This window comes from Plodia interpunctella, chromosome 1 (genome assembly GCF_027563975.2).
Source record: "Plodia interpunctella isolate USDA-ARS_2022_Savannah chromosome 1, ilPloInte3.2, whole genome shotgun sequence".
Taxonomy (NCBI): Eukaryota; Metazoa; Arthropoda; class Insecta; order Lepidoptera; family Pyralidae; genus Plodia; species Plodia interpunctella.
In genome coordinates this window covers 11,729,457-11,742,394 of record NC_071294.1, presented here as the reverse complement: position 1 = coordinate 11,742,394, position 12,938 = coordinate 11,729,457, and the positions used below count along the sequence as shown (strand labels likewise).

General features: G+C 35.3%; 1 protein-coding gene and 1 long non-coding RNA gene across 13 annotated transcripts in view; one reads left to right on the top strand and one right to left on the bottom strand.

Annotated features, from left to right (window-relative positions):
* The window catches only part of Ca-beta (Ca2+-channel-protein-beta-subunit), a 136,129-nt gene extending 135,166 nt beyond the window's left edge, over positions 1-963 (bottom strand). For 6 of the 12 annotated variants that reach the window (XR_008405189.2, XR_008405188.2, XM_053752350.2 and 3 more), the window contains exon 1: positions 795-962. The gene's annotated coding sequence lies outside the window, so the exon portion shown is untranslated. Of the gene's footprint in view, positions 1-794 lie in introns of all 12 variants that reach the window. The other 6 variants (XM_053752774.2, XM_053752257.2, XM_053752439.2 and 3 more) reach the window with 1 other exon arrangement.
* Positions 1-2,898, top strand: part of LOC128674846 (uncharacterized) — a 93,312-nt gene extending 90,414 nt beyond the window's left edge. The window contains exons 2-3 of the long non-coding RNA XR_008405208.2: positions 919-1,026; positions 2,643-2,898. This is a non-coding gene — a long non-coding RNA (uncharacterized LOC128674846). The remainder of the gene's footprint in view (positions 1-918; positions 1,027-2,642) is intronic.
* The last annotated feature ends 10,040 nt before the right edge of the window (positions 2,899-12,938 follow it).

Below are 12,938 nucleotides of genomic sequence, written 5' to 3'. Positions count from 1 at the left end.
TCACTTTGACATTAGACCGACCAACCAACAGAGACCTACTCCGCCCCCCTCTTTTCACTACTAAATGAAGTGTTAACAGGTAAGTTACTATTAGGTAGGGTTCAAGTGAAAATGGTTGCCGCAACTGCAGTAGTTACATGCACAGATAGGCCAAGGTCACATCTTATGCACTTTTTCAGATCTCATATATATTTCTGGAATTTGATGCATACCTTTATCTAACGAGGAAAATTCAAAGAACTGTTTAAAATTAAACCACCATTATACCTTTCAGTGTAAAAAAAATGCAAATCGAATAATATAGTAAATACCTAATAAAATAAATAATACCGAATTATAAGTAAAGAGTGCCATCTCAAGCATGTAAAATCTCTTCATAATGAACTTATTGATAAAAACATGCCCAAAATAGAAAATTACAGACGAAAACATGACATGACGCAGAGCAGGTCGTTATCAGGACATGCGCACTGAAGGCTATCCTGTAATTCTATTAAAATCTTTCACAGTTCTCCCTTTTTATAAATAAGCTACATTAAATACACAATAAAACAAAGCTTTATCAATAATGTCAAATTTTTATCACAAAAAAGAAAATTTCAAAGCAAAGTGATAGCACTTGGATGCTGTCAATGGACCACTGAATCGAATATTTTGTTCTGAATCAACGTTTTATCCAACTATTTTCATGAAGAAATAACGTCATTTTATTGTTATCTACAAGTACAGAATTTAGAAGTTTCATGTAATGTTAAAAAACTATCAATATCTCTGTCACAAAGCGCAATACTTACACAACACACAAGTCCAATTTACAGTTATCACGGGCAAAAATCACTCTACACAAGCACACTACAGCAAAGTTTATCACTTTACCGAATCGAAATGCACTTTTATCTTATTTTTCACGGTTTTCAGGGAGGCCTGAAGGCTGTGGGACTATCACGGTGACATTTGACATGTGCGGCGCGCGTTCGGGAATGATCGGCTAAGTCCGGAGCGTTTCGGATCGGTTCGGGTGTTGTCGTAAGTATTGATTTTTGCAGGCGCCCGGCCGCCGGCCGCCTGTGGCGCCCTCACGTTAATGAAACCTGATGGCTGTCCATTATTTAACAACCTCCAAGATGGAGCGGTACGCGAAATTAATGGCGAATTTATTGATTTATTACTAGCGAAATTAAAGATTGATTGGAGTGGTCCACCGTTATCTGATAGTTGTGTGTCCTGTGTTAGGGAGATGTAAGAAGCAATCACGTTTATTACTTTTTCTTGTAAATAAAATGTATGTTCTTACTGATATTTAAGGTAGACTCTACTTTAAATATAAAATCAAACTCATTCGTAGGGTCTTTTAAAAAATGATTTTATGATTCCTGACATAAAATCATTTTTTATCAACTCCTGACTACTGTCCAATGAAACCCACGAAGATCAATCAAGATGTCATCAAAAAGAAATAAATAACAAATAAAAAAATCCTCAAAATTGTTTATCTAACTCTGACTTTATTTCACAAGAAGTGAAATAAATCCTATCTTCTAAATGCCCTATATTTTTAATTTGTCCACGTAATTTACATATGGACACCAAATCCGCGCCCCTTAGCTCGACTGCCAGGACATTGCACCACCACATTGTTGAGGGGTAAATTAGCATGTCATTACTAGGGTAAGGTGAATGTACTTACTGTATTAAGAAGCTTTTACTGAGGGGAGATGGGGACTAAATTGACAATGCGTTTAAATAACAACTTAAAGAAAGTTAGTCTATAAATAATCTAACCCGCACTCTCTTATCTGACCGTTTTCCCGGTTAGTTAGTTTTCAGATGTTAAGCGTCGGTGCTCAGGGTCCGCTGTAAGTAATCCAATTCACAAATTGTTTTCTAAATAATGATGCGGTGATGGCCAGTGGTCAAACGCACGACTCTGATCGAAAAATACTACTCGTGTGACATGAGATTGTATATTCATCTGACTCATTTATTGCAGTTGTTAGACCGTTTGCTTCCCTTGAAGTAAAATGTGGCGTCCCCACGCACATACTTGGTTTGTCGAGAAGATCTTCCGATTATGGCGGTCGGGCATAACAACCCGCTCCCGCTGCATGATACATCGTGAGGAAACCTGCACAATGATGTATAAATTACTGAAATGGACTTCTCCATTTCAATAATTGATAGCAAAATGGCAAAATTACTTAGGTGATAAAGTAGTTGTATTAACAAAATTACTTTTCCACGCAAGCAGTCTCTGACGAACGGCTTCGACGTTCAAATGCTAATGAAGATACCGAGAAAACGCTCAGAAAAGAGACTTTTCCACAAGCTGTTGGTATTTTTAAAAAAAAAAAAATAATATAAATTATATGAACCAGTGGTAGGGCCCCTTCCATCAGTATCGACTGGCGTCGCTAGATGGAGCGCACTTGTTTTTCACTGTCTGCGAAGCTAATTGCAACATTTTTCATCGCCGGCCCCGGGCGCCCCGCACCCCCTCTGGCCAGTCTTAGACGGAATAAATTATAGTATAAAGCAGAGGTTCTTTGGGTAAAAAAAATATTTTTATAAGATTAGCTGGTGCTCGCAGCTTCGCTCGCGGTAGCCTATGTATGATTTCAAATAATTATCTATTTCTATTCCAGGTTTCACTTAAATTGGCCCAACGGTTATGATATGAATATGAACAGAATTTAGAGATTTTGGTATGAAAGTACTGCACCCAGAGTATTCTCCTCATCGAAATCCGTTATATTTTGGCGTGAAATAGTCACTATTGTCACAATTTTATGTAAAAAATAGGCTCCTGTTGGCTTTACCGTTGCATTTTGGCATGAAATAGTCACTACTGTCACAATTTTGTGTAAAAAATAGGCTCCTATTGGCTTTATCCGTATCTATCTGTACACAATTTTTTTAATAATTTTTTAAATAAATCATTAACTAATAAAATGTCGTTTTAAATTAAGATTTTAATCCACCTTCTAACTTTTTCTCATGACATCTTAATATTTTTAATTGGCCATAATTTGATTCAAAATAATCATTGATTAATTAAATTATGGTAATTCACTACATCTATATATTTGATAGATATTAATCAGAAATATGAGTTACAAAAATTGAGTTCAGTGAAGCAAGCGACCGATCTCGGTGGCGCAGTGGTAAAGTGCTTGCCTCTGAAACGAGAGATCCGGGTTCGATCCCTGATCGGGTCATGATGGAAAATGATCTTTTACTGATTGGCCCGGGTCTTAGACCTTTATCTATATATGTATTTATTATAAAATATAGTATCGTTGAGTTAGTATCCCATAACACAAGTCTCGAACTTACTTTGGGGCTAGCTCAATCTGTGTGATTTGTCCTTATATATTTGAGCGTAATAGCGTAGGCATTTTGTATATAGAAATTTCTCTCTCTGTTCAATTATTGATGAAAAAGGAGCGTAGCGGGCCCCGAGTTCCAGCGTTATATGCACAGACGGGTTACGTTAAGATGAAAGTGACTCCTAAACGTCAGTGTGTAACTGAACATGAATGTGAGTTCGAACCAAAGCAATCAGTGTGCGACGGTAGACTTCCAGACGCAAATTAATTACAAACTATATAATTAATCAATTAATCATGCCACCGACGAAGAAACACCATTAATTACTGACGCACGAGGGGACGGAAAGTGCACGGTCGTAGAGACTAGGTGATATTGTCTACGCCACGATCACCATGTCATCCGCCTCAACTGACTGGCAGCCAGCATCCTACCATCAACTTTTACGAAACGATATAAATTCTTGTGACTAGCTGTTTATCCGCGACTTCGTCAGCGTAAAATAGTTTCCCGCAACTTCTGAGAGCATAATAATATTTTTTGCGATTAATGTGTTTACCGATGCCAGATTAATTTCTAAGACTAATATTTTTGTGTGATAGTCAATTAAGTCGTCTTTGGTTATCTCTTTAACATGTATTTCAAACGTACACTCTCCATTTTAGTTATTAGGAGGTCAATTTTTGAAAAAAACGTAGCCTATGTTTGGACGAGGGTTAAAACATGCACACCAAATTTCATAAAAATCGGTCAAAACGTTTAACCGTGAAAGCGAACGGAAGAATATGGAAGTACGGATACCGTATTTTGTACAATGTCTTTAACAATTATTATCATATCACAATGCATCACGTCGCAATGAGGACACGGGGTATCTTGTGGTTAAATTTCAAAAGTCCTTGACCTGATGTGAAATTTCCACGTGTCTACTATCTCTCCAAATCAAAAAGGAACAAATTGGACAACATCGTAAACTGAAGAACCGTAGAACTGATGTTAATCTTACGTTTATTGAAACAATATTTCGTAACGATTCATTAAAATACCATTACAAGTTAAGATTTTGGCTGAGAACATATTAAAATTAATAACCGAACATTTGGACATAATTAAGATATTTTTATAATTACTCATTAATATTAAGAGAATGATAGCAGGATGACCATATAAAATTATTGAAAAGTACATACTTTTATCGTCATAAAAATACTTCCATTTGTTCAATATTAGAAAGTAGATTTGTATTTGCAAGACATGTAAAAAAGGTTTAGAGGATGTATCATTTCTCTCTTTCTCTCTCTCTCTCTTCAGTCATTCTGCCCTGCTTGTACAACACAGCTGTTATTTATATATTCAAACTTTATCTACCAACAATAAGGTGTAAAAAGCGGACTTGATGCTAAAAGCATTCACCGTCAGTCAACCTTCGGAAAAAATTGAAATTAATTATATCATTAATACTTTTACCTTTTTTTTCTTTTATCCATAAAAGCACCCTTTGATATGTAGGTGGGGTGTGGTGTGCGGTTGGTGGTGTAATGGTTAAGATGTCCGCCTGTTAACCGAAAGGTCCCAGGTTTGAATCCTACTCGTCCCACATGAGTTTATATACCATTAGTTTTCATCGACCACCACTTGCTTCCGGCGAAGGAAAACATCGTGAGGAAATCTGCACACTGGTTGATTATTAACTTGCGTGTGAAATGGAGAAGGCAATGGCAAACCACTCCATTAATAATGCCGGGAAAGTCGTTATATGTGTTTCATTCCACGTAATGACCACGACCCTCAGCCATGAGGAATACGACTATGAAGATGAATATATATGTGTTATATAACCTGGTCAATAGCAGTATGTTAGGCAACAAGACATTACCAGACAAATCTAAATTGAAATTTCTTTGTAATTTTAAAATTCACGCAGACAGAAATGCTAATTTTTGTCCGTCTCTCTTTATTTCCCTGTCACATTAGAAGACTGTCGTATGCTCGGATATGGTAATAACTTGGATTTCGTCAAAACAAGTCGCTGATTAACATTCAACATTAAGATTTCAGTAGAGTGCCTTATCAATCTGTAGTAGAGCTCTCGTGGTGGCAAATATCGTAAAGAGAGACAAGGACAAACAGCTAAAGCTTAATTTCGAGTAAGTTTTTGGCGTCAATATCATTCTAAGTTGAATAAAAAAAGTTGAATTTGAATGTGATGGCATGTGTATAAAAAAAATCAATAAACAATTTCACAAATATTAAAAAACACAACTATTTGCCGATCTCATCTTACTCACTGTAGTTTGGTCTGTGTAATGCTTTCCTATCTCTGTTAATTCAGCAGTAATGATTGGTGACGTTATAGATTACTCGCTCTATAAACACGATAGCTCCTCTAATTTCTACAAAGAAACGCATCTGCCGGAATCACCGTTATCTGTGACAATTTGGATTAAAATTAAGCATGGCACAGATAACACACGCCAAATATGTTAGCGTGTAGAACGGGGTAAATAAATGTGTTTTTAAAATAGTATTTATATTGCGTGCAATCTAAACTTTGAGAATGCATTCAGACGTAATTAGTTATGTAAAAGTGGGCAAATAAAGACGGATATATATATATATATATATATATATATATATATATATCCATACGGATATATATATATATATATATATATATATATACATATATATATATATATATATATATATATATATATATATATATATATATATATATATATATATATGTATATATATATATATATATATATATATATATCCGTATGGATATATATATATATATATATATATATATATATATATATATATATATATATATATGTCTTTAAAAATCGACTCGTTGCATATAGAAATACAAAATGAATCATATTCCACTATTTTATGTAAAATCAAATCATTCTTTGCTATACTCTAGGTTCATAAACACATCGTCATCATCGTAATGTCATACTAGCTTTAGCCCGCAGCTTCGCCCATGGTATGAGTGAATGAAAACTTTGCTGATTCCCTCATTGTGACATAAACATAGTATATATACTAAATAAGTAAATCCACCTTAACCGCGGTTCTTCCAAATTTCATCACTATCGGTTCATTAGAGATTAAGCCATGATATACTTTAAATGATTTATTAAAAATTCTAAAAGACTTCGATAAAATCAATCATTGTTGTAATTTAAAGAGTTTGACAGTTTTTTTAATCCCCGACGCAAAAAGAGGGGTGTTATAAGTTTATCGTGTCTGTCTGTGTCATCGCAGCTCCCAAATGAATTATAATATTTTCGTTTAGTTTTTTTTTTGTGTCATAGATAATTTTATCCAGAGTGTTCTTAGCCATGAAAATCGGTTCAGCCGTTCAAAAGTTTTAGCGAAATGAATATTGGAAGTCAAGTTTTTTTTTTTTAATTTGTCTAACAAATAAACTTATTAATTACTGTAATAGATAAAATAATAAGTTTAGCTTTTTCTTTGAATAAACTCATATACTCAAATACTCTTTTCCCTCTTTCTTTCATTCACTATCATTTACAGGACAGACAGACAGTCACGAAATCATAAAGCCACCACTTTCTAGACAAACAATAAATCAATGGCCAGACGATGAAACGGCCTACTCTCGAATCTAATTAGCCGGTGATTACGAAGATTTCACCCGACCACCGTCATACCGCACCGGAAACATATCTCTTCTTTTATATATATATACTAGTTTAATTGGCGACCAGTTTGGCCAGTAGTGTTCAGAAGTACAGTTTTGTTGGGTTAAGCCGTGACCGTCTGTAATATATGCGTGCACTCACCTTCGCTGTCGTAAACGTAAATGACATGTATCAAAAGTTGATATCGATGCTCAGGAAACGCCAGTTTGTTTCGAAATTTTTAAGCCATAATCAGCTAGGCTATTATTGTCTAGATTTTGTTCGCGTAGCCCTGGAGGCCCGCACAGCATCGGTTAGAGCTTCGTTAAAATATTGGTAATGTTAAAAATGGTACCAACGAGATAGCATTGTAAACAATAAGGCTATTTTATATTACTATTAATAATACTTTGACGACCTCGGTGGCGCAGTGGTAAAGTTCTTGCCACTGAACCGAGAGGTCTTGGGTTCGATCCCCGGTCGGGTCATAATGGAAAATGATCTTTTTCTGATTGGCCCGAGTCTTGGATGTTTATCTATATATGTATTTGTTATAAAATATAGTATCGTTGAGTTAGTATCTCGTCTAAGTCTCGAACTTACTTTAGGGCTAGCTCAATCTGTGTGATCTGTCCTAAAATATTTATTTATTTATTATTATTATTATAATATGATTTACATAAATGTTCAAAAAAAAATTCAAAAAAATATATATCGAAAGTCTAACAATAATATCAACTGTTACTTAAGTACAGTCAACAGCACATCAACCTACCCAAATTCATTGCTATTATTATTGCAAACTCGATTCATGTGGGGTAACTTGATGTGCTGTTGACTGTACAGTAACAAGTTTTAATTAGGGGTCCGTTAAAAGAATCCATCTTCGAAAAAGTTTGATAACCAATGATCTCTCTCTCTTTCTCTCTCTCTCTCATCTGAGCGTCTTCCCCAGCCCAGGGACCGCTTTCATACTTTTTCTACACTTCGCACGGTCATCGGCGTCCCTTTGTTGTCGACCATTGGCGCGCTTATCATCCTTGATGACATCAAGCCAGAATTTCTTGGGTTTACCCCTTCTGCAACAGCTTTTTTATACCAATAAATCAATACACATAGAGAATAATATATCAGAAAGGGGATGGTCTATACCTGAGCAATCTGTCTTGCAGTACGATTTCATCACGTTATATTTAGAAAGACAGAAACAACGAATCACTTTGTTTTATAACACTTACTGGTTTTGTGGAACAACCTGTTAATTTTACGAAATGAAAAAAAAATGCGCAAATCGCTTATTTATTCAGAGAATCGTCGCGTGGGATGTTCTAATTATGGTAATAGTTAATTTCACAGTTTATTATCATTTCGTGAACGGCGAGGTCAACGAATTTACTTATTTGTAACATGTTTTTTTGTAATGCGATCTCCTATGACACTGCCATTTTGAAATGAATAGTTTTCTCATTGTTGTTTTGAGAAATGTTTTAATTGGTGAGAATATTATATGCTGCTGTGGTGTAAATTATACACATAAACCTTCCTCAGGAATCACACTATCTATTAGTGAAAACCGCATGAAAATCCGTTTAGTAGTTATTGAGTTTATCGCTTAGAGGACTTTGTTTTATAATTTGTAAGGATGCCAGTTGCCCCATAAAACAAGCATCGACTTCATAAAAATGGGGCCAAGGATAGGAAGGTGATAAATAAGAGTAGTTTAATCCACGATTGAGCAGGCGCACGACATCAGTAACAAAAAAATACTTTCATACGCGCTTTATTGCCGACCTAAATACGGCAAATCGTGAAATCAAGCAGCGCAACGCCATTTTAATACCGGCCCGTCAATTAGGATACACCCAACTATACCCAACCACTTAGCAAATAAAACATCGCAGTTTCGGCAATAAGTCGGCAGATGTCGTGTCGGACGAGCATTACCGAAGACAACGGGGGTAGGTGCGGCCCTATTGACCGCGGTTCGCGCGTAAACACCATCCCCTAACCCGGATGCAATAAACTAACTACTAAATCTAACAAACCAAAACGTTCAACATACATTGCTCTGTATGTATGTCGAGAAAATTTACAACAGCAATAGAAAACACGCAACGGATTGCGAGGAAACACGAAAAACAGCCAATGAAGTTTCAGTGAAGCCGCAAGCCAACCTCTAGATGAATGCGTACAAATCACGTTTCGCGCGAATCAATACTTAAGTTCAGGCGATCGCCCCCTGCAATAAAGGGTGGTTAGTTAGGGGGCGGGGGGTGAGTTATCGACCGTTTCGCCCACCTGACCGTCACTAATCAGGGCTCATCCGGACACCTAGAGTAATTGTACGCACTTTATTTCGCGCGTTTGAGTGTGTGAGTGACGCACACAGATACAATCAGGATAATTTAATGTAACGTAAACATTTGCGTTGCCGTTTGGACTGCTTTAATGTTGGATGAGGATTATAGTGTGGTTAGAGGGAGAATTTAGTTTTTTAGAGTTTCTTGGAGGAATAAATACGAAGATGAAGAATGTTTCAAGTCGGTAAATATTTATTATTTAGTCATAACGACAATAATTTTTTTTTAAGATTTCGTTTTGGCGTTCTTCACATTGAAGACACAGCTCCAAATGGGCTGCTAAATAGTATAGAAGGTAAGATTATATGTATTTTAAAATTTCAAAATTAACAAATTAATGCGAACAAAATTAGTTTAGTTTCCGTGTTTAGGTTTCCATACCACAAAAAGATAAAACAAAACTCAATACAATTGTGTTTGAGGGAAATTAGTGTATATTAATTTTTCTTATCACTTTTTTAAATGGAAACTAAAGTTTAAGTAAAATTCTGAAACTGCCATAAAAGCTGTCAGTCTGAATAGCATTTACATTGTAAACATAAATTCAATTATCAATTACGTTGCTGTTCACACACCAATCAACAAATAATTATACTTAATTATCATTCGTTAATATTGATTAATTAAATTTTGATAATAACCGCTCCATACCGGATATAACTAGCTAATTCCGCGTAAGATCTTTCGGAAAGATTTGACACACTTGCACTGTAAACTGGTATGCCAAGTTTGACACTGATCTTTATGCGATAGTAATAGAGGTGAATTTGCCATTACTTTCATTAGATCGATGTGATATTGACTGTACAATAAATGTGCAGATTTATGCAAATAAAATCGCAGATATTAATTACTTATATCATCATAATATGTCATATTTTCAATTAGAATATGCTATCTCTCAATCCATGGTTTAATGATGTTCTCATATTTTTAACCCCCGACGCAAAAAGAGGGGTGTTATAAGTTTAACATGTCTGTCTGTGTATCTGTCTGTGGCATCGTAGGTCCCAAACGAATGAACCTTTTTCGTAAACGACCAAACGAATGAAGTTTTTTTTTTTGTGTTATAAATAATTTTATCCGAGTGTTCTTAGCCATGTTTCATGAAAATCGATGCAGCCATTCAAAAGTTGTAACTAAATGAATATTGAAAGTCGGGGGTTTTTTTAATTTGTCTAAACTTGTTTAGAAAATAATTATAATATTTCCTTCTTATATTCAAAGTTGATGATTTCTATTGTTACAGATACATCTAAAGATTACAAAATAAAAGTCAAAACAACAAGTAACGCTCTCATTCTGGGTCGGTTCTGTGGTCGGTCGCGCGTGTGACACCCGAGTGTTACGGGCGTTTACAGGCAGAGGTGACCACTTACCATCAGGTGGGCTGCATGCTAGTTTACTTAGGCAACAAATGAATAATAGATATTTATTTCTAAATAAAAATAAAGAATTCCAATCGATCCCTTAGCAATTTACCAATCGATATTTAAGTAGAAAAACATAATTCCCAAACCACAACAGCCCAAAACAAGTTTCCTAATCGCTAATTAGTTTTGTAAGGGCACGATCCAAATTGCGCGGGAAAGTAAGTTCGTGCGGTAATTTACTCGAGGAAGTAAATAGAAGTCATGTTATGGGCAACTGGCGGGCGAGGAAACGCGTGTAACCGACGCACGCGAACTTGGCCTATCCGCCGTGCATTGGGTTCCGTAAGATATAATCAATATTAAAAGAAAAATTTCTAAATCTTTTACATATTGTTATAGCATATTTTGAAAATGTATAGTCTTGGTATTGCATATGGCGCTAAGAGGTCCGCAATGAGTTAAAATAATATAGTCTCATATGAAATATGACGAATTATAATAATCTCAAATTGTATACAAATGTCGAGATATAAAAATGCTAACATAAAAACTACAAAGTACTGTTATAACAAATTAAATGTATAGATAAATGAACGATGATCTTCACATATTAAAAGTGCTAAAAAAAGTTTAAACAAGATGTACTAACACTGCAATTTGTTAATGATGCACATATGGATTACATATGTGCATCATTAACAATTATTTAAATCCAAACCTTTATAAACTCAATAAAATTTATTTATCGGATATGAATGTCATCGCTTTGTGTATGCTACCAAACAAGGCGTCGTGGATCGGGTCGTGAGGTTCCCTCTATTGAGGTTGAGCTTCGCGATGGCTGACGTGAACGGGTGCTGCCGGGGGGGAACTGGTCAGCTCGATCTTTTATTAAAAGTTTGGATAATCACAGTCAATTGTTTGGTTAATTATATTTCTTTCATAAGCACTTGATCACAATCATAATATGTTTCAGTATACCTTTTGACCATGTACTTTATTGTTTACGCCACACGGAAAACCTTTTATCAAAAGCCTTTTGATAAAAGGTTTTACGTGAACATGCGGACCCCCACAACTACCCTCAGTACCAGCGAGTACACACGCCATTCCATTCCACGCGGGGATTACTGCGTGACGCTTGCAATTACACTACCAAATGTACTCTGTTTAGAACGGAATTATATGGTTTCGACCAATATCGGATTTGTTCGAAAAGTACAGTTTCATTCATAGTACAGTCGACCACATGACAAGCTAACCTTGATGGATCTTTTAGCCATATCTATATATGTATTTCTTATAAAACATAGTATCATTGAGTTAGTATCCCATAACACAAGTCTCAAACTTACTTTGGAGCTAACTCAATTTGTGTGATTTGTCATTTTATATACCTAATTCATTTATTATTGACAAAAATTGTCTAGCTTTTAAGCTTAGATCTTGCTGATTACATCGATGAATTTCCCTGAATATTGAAATCGCTGTAACCTTTAATAGACGCTAACTAGAGTTAGGAATTTGATTTGTAACAGAGATTTAGTTGATTGTCGATTAATGTTAGCATTAACTATTCGTGATTAGGATCGATAAATGCCAGCCAGAAACTGATATTGTCAGTTTCCCATAATGTCACATAAAGTAAGAAAGAAAGAAAATATCTTATTCTACAAAGAAATTATACAAAATGACACATGCAGAATGTCGGAATCACAATCTATCTGAATGGTAAAATATCAGAAAATTTTCAATACCGAGTTCAATGTGTTAGGCTAAAACTGTGATTAGCTATTTGCCGAAATTGTACACTTGAAAAAGTACATTGAAGCCCGAACGCCGGCCTAATGTTCGGCGGCTAACGAACTGCCACTCGTTAACGAGATCCTGTATTTATTTATTTGTATTTACTAAAACTTTTAAAAGATAAATAGCACTTAGTTAGTGGAAATTAACTTGACTTGACTCGCGGTAACTTTTCTTCCCGATAATTTAATTACAATCATTACACGTATACCGATCTATTGTCGATATTATTTTCTCAGAAATGCTCGGTTCATTAAATAATTTGCAAATTATCATTAATTTTATGTTTTTTTTCTTTTCACCCAAACGGCATAGTTACTTAAGCAGTCAGATCATACGCACATTAGGCATGCATCCTATTGGTCTTTGAAGAGATCAAGGCAGCACTATTTTCCGTCTGTCTGTCTCTATGT